The sequence below is a fragment of the Manis javanica genome, chromosome 15, assembly GCF_040802235.1.
Source record: "Manis javanica isolate MJ-LG chromosome 15, MJ_LKY, whole genome shotgun sequence".
Classification (NCBI taxonomy): Eukaryota; Metazoa; Chordata; class Mammalia; order Pholidota; family Manidae; genus Manis; species Manis javanica.
Genome location: NC_133170.1, coordinates 44,739,605 through 44,751,134, shown reverse-complemented (window position 1 = coordinate 44,751,134; position 11,530 = coordinate 44,739,605). Strand labels below are relative to the sequence as shown.

The 11,530-nt window shown below is 48.8% G+C and overlaps 1 long non-coding RNA gene across 2 annotated transcripts in view; it reads left to right on the top strand.

Moving 5' to 3' along the window:
* The first annotated feature begins 396 nt into the window (after positions 1 to 396).
* The window catches only part of LOC140846530 (uncharacterized), a 135,767-nt gene continuing 124,633 nt past the window's right edge, over positions 397 to 11,530 (top strand). For both annotated transcript variants that reach the window (XR_012125707.1, XR_012125706.1), the window contains exons 1-2: positions 397 to 428; positions 1,905 to 2,090. This is a non-coding gene — a long non-coding RNA (uncharacterized lncRNA). The remainder of the gene's footprint in view (positions 429 to 1,904; positions 2,091 to 11,530) is intronic.

The following is an 11,530-nucleotide window of genomic DNA, read 5'->3' as shown; positions in this document are numbered from 1 at the left end:
GTCTTCAACAGAATTGTTCAAAAAAGTACATGAGTTTCTTAGACCCTTTGCCCAGATTCTCCAAATGTTGACATCTTACATAACCACAGTTCAGTGATCAAAATCAGGGAATTAACCTTGAGACAATGTAAGTCCTTCTATCTACAGACCACTTTTGCCAGCTGGCCCACAAGTTCTTATACTGACTCAGGGTCTAATGAAAGATGAGGGTGCCTTTAGTTGCCATGTGCTTCTTATTTTCCTTTATTCTGGAAAAATTATTTCACTGATAATTGTCTTTCATAATCCTGATATTGCTCAAGAATACTGGGGAGTAAGTATATAGAATGTTTCTTAGTTTCATTATGAGAGTTGGGTTTGTTTTCCTCTGTTCCTGCCCCTGCTGTAGCAGAGAATTGAAAGGCAGAGACACAACAGCAAAGCAGAGGGTAAGTTTTACTTGAATACTTTCTAAGGGAGGAGCAGGTGACAAACGCATTGATCCATTAGGTGGGAGGCTTATATACTCCATTCTGGTTAGAAGGCATCTCTTTGACTGACAGGGTGGGGTCATTTGACTGACAGGTCCATCTACAAAGCCACCCTCTCAGTGAGCCTATCCTTTCCCCAGGCTGAGGTGTAATTCAGGCAGTTCCTTAGTTCTGCTCGATTGTCATCTGGTTGTGTGTCTGATTACATAGGCTCACTGCAAAGCCCATGTTGTCTCCACATGGGACCCCTACCTGGGCAGAGTTTGGCAGCTTTTTCTTTGAACTTTATCTGGGAGGCTTCTTCTTTGAGCCTTAGCTTCCCCTTTTCCAGCTGCTCATGTCTGTCTTTCTACTGAACATTCCCAACAGTTTGACTTAGTCTAAGGTTTGCTTATGACTATGTATTTTCGGCAAGAATGCCACAGAAGTAGTGTTGTGCCTTCTCAGTGTATCATGCTTTTCTCTGGCTCATGATGTCCATATGTCTTATAATGTCTTTTAACTGGGGAAGATCAGGTGGTACTTGCCAAATGTATCTGCTGTAAAGTCACATTCTTCCCCTTTATAATTAGTATCATATAGAAAGATATTTTGAAGTTATGTAAATATCTCGTTTCTCATTGTACTTTTGCTTAGCATCCATAGATTATTCTTGATTGAAACAATTATAATTCTTGGGTTGGAGTTCTGCTTTAAGGAAGACCCATCCTAACCCCACCATTTATTCCTTCTTTAAATGTTTAAATCAATATGAGCTCATGGCTTCTTATTTTACACTATGGGGAATAATTCAGTCCCATCATTATTTACTTCCTTTCTCAGTTTTTTCTCCCCTGGGACAGTTTTGAAAGTCAGTCTGCTAAAAGTGACAGAAAAACAGGCTATGGGTAAACTGGTGTAGGATAGTAAGGTCCCTTTTAGAGCTAAATTCTATGCCATGGATGTTCCCACTGTTAGGGTCCGAGACACCGAGGTTCCTCCAGAGAACAAACCACACAGATGCGGAGATGTAAATTCAAGCAAAGTCTTTAATCAGCCAACTAGCTGAGGCCGACAGCACCTCTCCTGACTCGCAGGTAGCGTCCGAGCTGCCGACCCCCAAACAACTTTAGGTATGGATTATATAGGGTTTTCACAGCTGTTGCACTGAAGCCCCACATTACCACAACCAATGAATTTGGAACACATTCTATACTTTAGCCAATAAAACTGAAAGGGGAACACACCGGTTGCCTATTCCTTTGTGACTTATCACGAGTTTTGGCCCTAGGGGGTCACCCACTCCTAGTTATCTAACTTAGGGCAGGGTCCAGGAATGTTAGCCTCAGGCAGTTTCTATGTAAACCGGGTGGTTTTGTTCTAAGGTGCAGTTAAATTTTATCCTGATTCTTGATGTTCTGCATTCCTTTACATTTCCCCCCTTTTCTTGATCAGACTGAGGAATCTTCCACAGCTGCATTTAGGGCCTGATACCTTTGACGCAGGACCAAAAGTTGGACAGTGTCAATTCTTTCTCGCACAAACCTAACAAGGCTGTTAATTATGCACGGGCCAATCATAAGCAACAACAGCAGATGGCCAGTGTCCCTGCAACGGCCGAGAGGAGGGTAACGAACCAAGGTTTGTATTTGAACCAAGACTCAAACCATCCCTCGCCACTTTCATATTCTTTACGCCTCTTCTCTAGATCTTTCTTTAGTTTGGCTAGGGAATCTCTTACTGCACCTGTCTTGTCTACATAGAAACAACATTCTTCCTTTAAGGCTGCACACAGTCCACCTTCTCTTAAGAACAAGAGGTCCAGGCCCCTTCGATTCTGTAGGAACACCTCTGACAAGGAGGTGAGGGATTGCTCCAGGTCTGATATTGTCTGTCGGAGTTGTTCTAGGTCCCTGTCGACAGCCAGCCTCAGGGCTGTGAGCCCTTTTTCCCGAGTTACAAGGGCTGTGACCCCAGTGCCTGCCCCTGCTATCCCTAGGGAGAAGAGGGTCCCAATGGTCAGGGCGGTAACAACCTCCCTCTTGCTCTAGTGGGGGCTCGGCCTTTCTTCCCAATAGGAAAGGAAAGACTCATGAGAGTGATATATTAGGCGAGGTAGAATGGCCACCATCACACAAACTCACTGTTAGCGTTGAGCACAGAGGTAGGTAGGGCTGGACTGAGGCCTGTCTTTGAACAAAACCACCAACCTGAGGAGGGCATGATCCACTTATGCTCCTCCACGTAGTGTAGGTATAAGAAGAGCATAACTGGTTCGGATCATCGGGACTGTGCTTACGCATGTACCAGCGGCTGAAACCTGAGTGATCGAGATCCCCGGTGGTCCATTGTCCCAATAAGTGGGATAGGAATCAGTGATAATGTAGGAGCCATTTATCCCAATCACCTCATAAAAGGGGGGTGAACCTAGGTAGCACAACCAACAGGGATTGGCAAGGGAGGGAGTAGTGTGGTTCAAAGTCTCTGCTGCTGCCTGTACCATTTCCCACAAGGGATTGTCTAACCCAGAAGGGGCGTGCTGGGCTCCTAACTCAGAGGTCAATGGACCCGGTTCTCTTATGGGTTCTGGGGCCGGCGTTCTGGTCAACATTTTCTTACCTTTTTGGCCCAGAACAAGGATCTGGGGAGTTGTAACCTGCTTAGGACCTACGGCGGCGTTGGGAGCTGGCATGGGAGCTGACACAGTTAATTTAATGTTTAGGGTTGAGCCTTCTTCCTCATGTCCCCAAGATTTATAATACTTTATCCCCCATGTTAGCCCATTTATCCAATGCGACACCTCAGTTTTTTTGCCCATTTCGGTGAATTGAATTCGTACCCAATCCCTGTCCCGGTCACAAGCCTTGTCCCTGGGCATGTGCCATGGGACATCCTGATTGACATAAGAAAATTTGACAGCATCCCTTTTTTTAACTGGTCATTTCTGACCCCCATCGTTCGAGGTTACACAGTCCAAGCTAGCACACCAGAAGGGCCCCCACCCACATGCATCGCTTTAGCCTGTTTTTGGGCAAACATAAAATCCCTGGGCGCTATCCGGAGGGGTGTAGGGCCCCAGTCCCCAAAGGGTCAAGTAACCTTGGTTGATCCATCAAAGGCAGAAAAACAGGTCAGGCCACCAGGTTCCGAGTGGCGCCCTGTGTTCCATGGTACCGATGACCTCCCCAGTTGTGCCATTTACCAACATCCAGGTCAGGTCCCATGGCTGAGGGGGGTTGGTGTCTTCGAGCTGGGGGATGGTGACTAAGGCACTTATCAGCATAATCCCCTTCATCTTTGGCTTAAGTGTAGTTTTAGGGGATTCACAGGATGCTGCTGCACCTTCCACTTTTCTCCTCAGGCTTCTGGATCTTTATGAGGCAGGACCTTCCGAACATGGGTGTGATGCACCCAGGGAGCGATACCATCAACCTTGAGAGCAGTGGGGGTGGTAAACAACACAACATAATGTCCCTTCCACCTGGGTTCAAGAGTCTTTACTTGGTGTCTCTTGACCCATACCATATCTCCTGGGACTATGCCATGTTCCAGGCTCGGAATCTTCCCGCCCTCATAATATGCTCTAATCATGGGCCAGATTTCCTGCTGCACTTTGACGAGAATTTGTAATACATTCAGATAGTCAGGGGCCGGGTCCTTTGCCCCGGGAAGCTGCACTCGCTGAGTTATAGGTGGAGGGGCCCCATACATTATCTCAAATGGAGTTAATCCATGTACATAGGGGGAGTTCCGAGTGCGGAAGATGGCTAAGGGAAGGAGGGTCACCCAGTCTCCACCAGTCTCCACTACCAATTTAGAAAGGGTCTCCTTCAGGGTCCGATTCATCCTCTCTACCTGCCCAGAGCTTTGTGGATTGTATGCACCATGTAACTTCCAATCTACCCCCAAATCCTGGGCCAGTCCCTGCAGGATCTTGCTAACGAAAGCCGGGCTGTTATCGGAGCCTATGGCCTCAGGGATCCCATATCGGGGGATAATTTCTTCAATTAATCTTTTTGCTATTACCTGGTTGGTCTCATACTTGGTTGGAAAAGCCTCCACCCACCCTGAGAAGGTATCCACTATAACTAGCAAATACTTATATCCATACCTCCCTGGTTTTACTTCGGTGAAGTCTATTTCCCAGCTCCTCCCTGGAGCCCTCCCCCTTTCCCGAGTACCTGCTGGGTGTGGCCCTCTTGGGGCTGGTTTTAGCATTGTACAGCTGCTGCATTCTCTCGTGATCTGATGAGCTGCCTCATTCTGGTGGGGAAACACCAACTGCGCAGACTGGAAAAGGCTGAGCAGCTTTTTCCAGCCTAGATGGGTGGACTTAGGCAGATTAGCAAGCATGTACTGTCCCAATGCTTCTGGCAGGACCAATCTACCTTCTTGGTCCCTACTCCAATTTCCCTCCCCAACTACTTTCCCTGAGACTTGTTTCCTAATCCACTCAAGATCCTGAGGGAAATACTCAGGTTTGGGTGGCAGGGCGGGCAGTTCAGGTATAGGTATTTCGAGGGCTGCAAGCACAAGGGAGTCTGAGAGGGCCGCCTTCCTAGCTTCCGCATCAGCATGCTTGTTGCCGGTGGCCTCAGGCGTCTTCTTTGATTGGTGGCCTGGTACATGTATAACTGCTACCACCTTCGGTTTTTCGATGGCAGCTAGTAATCTTTGGACTTCTTGTAGATTCCTCAGTTCCTTTCCTTCCATGGAGCGGAATCCTCTTTCCCAGTAGATGACACCATGGACATGGACAGTGCCAAAGGCATACCTTCTATCTGTGTAGATGTTGGCCCGCTTGCCTTCTGCTCTCTCCAGGGCCTCAGCAAGAGCAATAAGTTCCGCCTTCTGTGGTGAGGTGCCAGGGGGCAGGGCTGTGCTCCAGACTACTTCTCCCTCGTGGGTCACCACCACTGCCCCTGCTCTCCTGACTCCCTCCTGCACAAAGCTGCTCCCATCTGTGTACCAATTTAGTTCACAGTTCAGTAACGGGGCATCTTTTAAGTCTGCTCGCACCTGGACAATTCCGGAAAGAATATCTCTACAGTCGTGGATGGGTGTCGACAGATCTGGGTCTAGCAGAAGGGTGGCAGGATTTAGGGTCACCAGGTCAGAGAAGGCAATTTGTGGAGAATCTAGTAAGAGCCCTTGGTAATGGATGAGTCTTGTATTCGTCATCCATTTTCCTGGAGGGTGCCTGAGGATCCCCTCTACAGTATGTGGGGTTGTTACCCTCAGGTTCTGGCCAAAGGTGAGCTTGTCTGCCGCTTTTACCAGTAGAGCAATAGCTGCTAGGATACGCAGACAAGGTGGCCATCCAGAGGCCACTGGGTCTAGTCACTTGGACAAATAGGCCACAGGTCTTTTCCATGGGCCTAGCTGCTGAGCCAAGACTCCTTTAGCCACTCCTTTCTTTTCATCTACAAACAGGATGAAGGGTTTTTCTGGGTCTGGTAAAGATAGGGTGGGGGCCCGGAGGAGAGCTTCTTTTAGTCTGTCAAAAGCCTCTTGTCGTTCCTGAGTCCATTGCCAGCCTGGCCCTTCTTTGGTCGCCTCGTATAGCGGTCGGGCTATTTCTGCATACCCTGGAATCCAGAGCCTGCAGAACCCGGCTGAGCCAAGAAATTCCCTCATTCCCCGGGGTGAGAAAGGGATGGGGATAGTCAGAATAGTTCATTTCATGGCCTGTGTTAGCCACCTGTCTCCGTTAGATATTTTGTACCCCAGGTAGATCACTGACCTTTGACAGATGTGGGCTTTCTTGGCGCTGGCTCAATATCCCAGTTCGCCTAGTTCAGCCAGCAAGTTCCCTGTGGCTTCTTCGCACTCCTCATGGGTCTTGGTGGCCAGCAACAAGTCATCCACATACTGCAGCAGTGTCACACGGGGGTGGCTCCTGCAAAAGTGCTCCAGGTCCTGGCTTAGGGCTTCATTGAATAAGGTGGGAGAATTCTTGAAACCCTGTGGTAGCCTAGTCCAGGTAAGCTGTCCTTTTCTTCCTCCCCCTGGTTCTTGCCACTCAAAGGCAAACAAAGGCTGACTAACTTCAGAAAGGGGGATGCTGAAGAAGACATCTCTCAGGTCCAGAGTAGTATACCACACATGTGAGGGTGGCAGGTGGCTGAGCAGGGTGTAAGGGTTGGGCACTGTGGGGTGGATATCCTCAATCCTTTCATTAACCTTTCACAAGTCTTGCACAGGTCGGTATTCTCTGCCACCAGGCTTCCTTACTGGAAGCAGGGGTGTATTCCATGCAGATTGGCAGGATTTAAGGACTCCTGCTTCTAACAGTCGGTGGATATGGGGTGCTATCCCTTTCCTAGCCTCTTCTGGTATTGGATACTGCCAGATTCGATGGGCAGGGCCGCGGCTTTCAGCTGAACAACAACTGGGGGCAGATGTTTGGCGAGACCAATTCCTCTGGTTTCGGCCCATGCAGAAGGGAACTTCTGCAACCAAGAGTCCATTTCTCCCTGGCCCCCCTTTTCTTGATCTGCCTGAAACAGGTGATGCTCATTGGCTAGGGATAGGATTAGTACATGCACTGGTTGTAGAAACTGCCCTTCTTTGTCCATGATCTTTATCCCTTCGGGTTCAAAATGGATGCGCACCCCGACTTTGGTTAATAAGTCTCTGCCCAGCAATGGTGCGGGGCTCTCAGGTATGACCAGGAATGAGTGGGAGACCTGATGCCTTCCTAGGTCCACTTTTCTGTTAGTAGTCCAGGCACATTTCTTGGACCCTGTCGCTCCCTGGACTATACTTGTGTGTCCTGGGTTTAGGGGGCCGTGGGCTTGGTTGAGAACTGAATACTGTGCCCCAGTATCTACCATGAACCCAATGGGAGTCCCCTCCACGCACAGGGTTACCCAGGACTCGGGGAGGGGTGCCTAGCCCCGTCCCCATCAATTCTCCTCTCCTAAGTGGAGGGTCTCAATGGGGTTCCCTCCTCCTTGTTCTTTCCTTTTGGGGCACTCCCTCTTCCAGTGCCCATATCCTTTACACAGGGCGCACTGATCTCGCCCTAGCCGAGATGGGCGGGGTCCCTTTTTTCGAGGTGATCTAGGGCTTCCTTTTACCCCGGCTAAGAATATCCTAGCCATTTCTTCTCTTTGCTTCTTGTTCTCCCTCTTCTGAAACACTCTGTCTTCTTTCCTATTTTTCTCCTGCACTTCCCATTTCTCTTTCTTCAGCCTTTCTTCCCTATCCTCCGGAGTCTCTCTAGCATTGAAGACTTTCACCGCCTGCTGCAGCATTTCTCTAATAGAGATCTCTCCTAAGTCATCCTGCTTGTGGAGTTTCCTCTGGATATCAGGGGCTGCCTGGTTGATAAATGAGAGGACTACAGCTGATCTATGTTCCTCTGCCTCTGGGTTTATGGGGGTATATTGCCTGTAAGCATCAAAAAGCCTCCCCAGATACGCGGCCAGGCTTTCCTTTTCCCCCTGAACAATAGTTTTTACCTTAGCTAGGTTAGTGGGCCGTCTGGCGGCCACCTGGAGACTGGTCATTAGAGTCTGTCGGTAGACCAGGAGACGCTCCCTACCTTCTGCTGTCCCAAAGTCCCAGTTTGGGCATGTAAGTGGAAACGCCTCGTCGATGTTGGGCTGGAGGGTAGTAGGTCTTCCATTTTCTCCGAGGACATTTTTTCTGGCTTCATTGAGGATGCACTCTCGCTCTTCCGTTGTGAATAGGGTGTGGAGCAACTGCTGGCAGTCATCCCAAGTGGGACAATGGGTGAACATAATGGACTCTACCAAACCTATAAGACACTTGGGGTCCTCCAAGAAGGGAGGATTCTGAGTCCTCCAATTATAAAGGTCACTAGATGAAAAGGACCAATACTGATATTGCTGGGCCCCACCCGGACAGCCTGCACCGATGGCACGTATGGGCAGAACCAGCACTGCTTCCTCTGAGGTGGAGGAGGGAGCCTCCCCTTCTTGCTCCCTTGCCCCTCGAGGCCTCAACTGCATTCCTCCTGCTCTACCTGGCGCCCAGCATGGGGCCATGGCGGGGGAGCGTGAGGAAGCTCTTTCCGGCCTCCTGCCTTCTCCTGCTGAAGAGTCTGGGGAAGCTGTGGCTGCCTGGTCCCTGCTGGGCTCCCCAACCTCGTTTTCTACCCCTCCAGCAGCTTCATCCCCTTCTCCTGCATATGGGGGTGGCCACTCAATCGGCAGAGGGGGGTAGAGGGGGGAACTGTCAGGGAGAACAGGCAGCGCACTCGGGCACACAGGGTTCTTGGCCCTGTGATCAGAAGGTTTTAACTCTTCCTGGGCAACTAAGACAGAGGTTTTAAGTGGTTCCGCATGAGGTTTCCCCATCAAAAAAGGCCTCAGCCAGGAAGCGGGATTCTTGGCCAAATTCTCCCAGACAAGAATATAGGGAAGTTGGTCAGGGTGGCCCTCAGGGTCTGGCCAAGAAATGACGGCTTTGACCTTGTCAATAAGTTCCAGGGAAAGAGACCCCTGGGTCGGCCAGCCTACTCCAAAGGAGGGCCACTTGACTGAGCAAAAGGTATCAAGCTTACTTTTCTTGATACTAAGACTCATGTTTAGGGCCTGTTCCTTGACCTTCAGAAAGTGGGAAAGGATCAGACCTTTAGGAGTAGCCTGAGTCTGGCCCATGGTGAATAATACAAGGAAGACAAAGGCGAAAGGTAGAAGTGCCACTTTAAACAAGATGACTGGTGTATGTGCTTGTGAACAGGTGCCTGTCATTGCACAGTTTTTCTTCTGCGGGGGACGCGAATTTATCTGGGATTCGCGGCTGTGACCCCCTTATCCTGTCACGGGAGTCTTCTAGCGGTGGGCACCCTAATGGCTCTTAATTGCCCGACCCGTGCCTGCAGGGGAATGATTTAGTGGCAGAAAGGAGGGATGGAAAGAACAGGAGAGCCTCAGAGTAAGAGAAACTTAAAGGGAAAAGTGCAAAAAGAAATATAAACCAAAACACAATAAAACAATCAACAATATCACCAAACACACACACCACATTTGATCGCACTGCTCAGACCGGTCCTTCTCTCACTCTGGTGCGCACCACACTCACCACTTTCAGGATCCTCAAAGTCTCTCGTGACCCCCCCGAAGGCATTCACTCGGACTGCCGCAGGGTGACGAGCTCGACCTTTTCCTCCTCAGGTGCCAGATTCCTGCTGATTGGACTTACCTTCCTAAGGCCGAGTCACTCGGACCTTAGGGCCAGGATTGGTTACCTGGGCTTCACCCAGGGTCACTAACCTGGGGGCCGGGATTACCAACCCGGACTTCCTTACTCGGGATCACTAACCCGAGACCAGACACGGGATGGCGACTCCCACTTTATACTGGATTTATGCAGACACGAGGGGGCGACCCTCGAATTACACTGCCCTGTCCGGACAATTAGACCTTGCCTCCAGCCATCCCTTGTTCTCAGGGAAGTTGCTCCAATCCCAGATGAGCCCCCAAAATGTTAGGGTCCGAGACTCCGAGGTTCCTTCAGAGAACAAACCACACAGATGAGGAGATGTAAATTCAAGCAAAGTCTTTAATCAGCCAGCTAGCTGCGGCTGACAGCACCTCTCCTGACTCGCAGGTAGTCTGAGCTGCCGACCTCCAAGCAACTTTAGGTATGGATTATATAGGGTTTTCACAGCTGTTGCACCGAAGCCCCCACGTTACCACAACCAATGAATTTGGAACACATTCTATACTTTAGCCAATAAAACTGAAAGGGGAACACACCGGTTGCCTATTCCTTTCTGACTTATCACGAGTTTTGGCCCTAGGGGGTCGCCCACTCCTAGTTATCTAACTTAGGGCAGGGTCCAGGAATGTTAGCCTCAGGCAGTTTCTACGTAAACCGGGTGGTTTTGTTCTAAGGTGCAGTTAAATTTTATCCTGATTCTTGATGTTCTGCATTTCTTTACACCACATATTGAGATGTGCCTAAGGGGTAATTTGCCACCACTCCTTTCTTTGCCTGAGTTATACTCATGAACCCATAGAGCACTACTGGGTTTGAAAAATGTTTTTTCTCAGAGCTGAAGTCTGATGATCTGCCCCTAGGCTAAGTCCATGGGCTCAGCTAGACCCTTGCCTTGCTCTGCTTCTAACCCTGCCTCAGCCTATCAGCCAGATCCCCTCACAAACCATTCCTCATGTGACTTAGGAGGCCCCAAACACAGAATGTTGTTTTAGCTTTAGGTTTCTAATTTATCAAAATAATCATCATCATTCCTCTGTCAGGTGGCCCTTGGTGTTGCACTAGCTGTCACCTGGGTTCTCTTTGGTGCAGGTCACGAGATCAGGATTCCTTTCTAAGCAGGATAATAGGGAGATTCAGATGAGCGCAAGTAAAGATGTGATAAACAGAATGGAAAGCAGCCAAGTTGTGTTACTAAGCCAGCTTTCATGGTGTGCAATCTGAGCTAAATTCTGCTTGGATGCTGGAAGTTGGTACAAAACACACACATCACAATTAGGTAACTTGAAATATTGGGCAATTGGAATATTCATATGCTAATATATACTATGCAATATTTACATACTAATTTTTATATAAAAAATTATGCTCCTGGAGGTGTTAATTTCCCAACACTCCACCAGTTCTGTATGTCCAAGCACACATGAGCACATAGGCAGTGTGGTTTTCCACAGATCCAGCAAAAAAAAAGCCATGTCTGCAGAACTCAAGACACTAGAGTTATGGGTGGAAAACTGACAAGATCTGCTACCCAAGTTCTTCTGCATATTTTATTCAATGTTCAAATATAACTATGCCAACTAGGTAGAATAGATGCCATTTTCATTTATAAATTAAGTAACTGAAGTTTGGAGAACCAAAGTGACACACTTAAAGTTACGTATTATAATGTATGTACATGAAAGGGCTAGACAACCACAGAGCATAGGGAAAAAATACAATGTCTTCACTTCCCTTTTCTAGAGTTCAGAGTTGCTGGCATCATGTTGAGCCTTACAGGGAACAGAACTGCTCCTCAGCTTTCTAGGGTGGACCTGGGACCTGTAGGCCATTGGGAAGTTCTCAGACTTACTTCAAAGTGCAAACTGGCATGATTTCTCAATGATTTA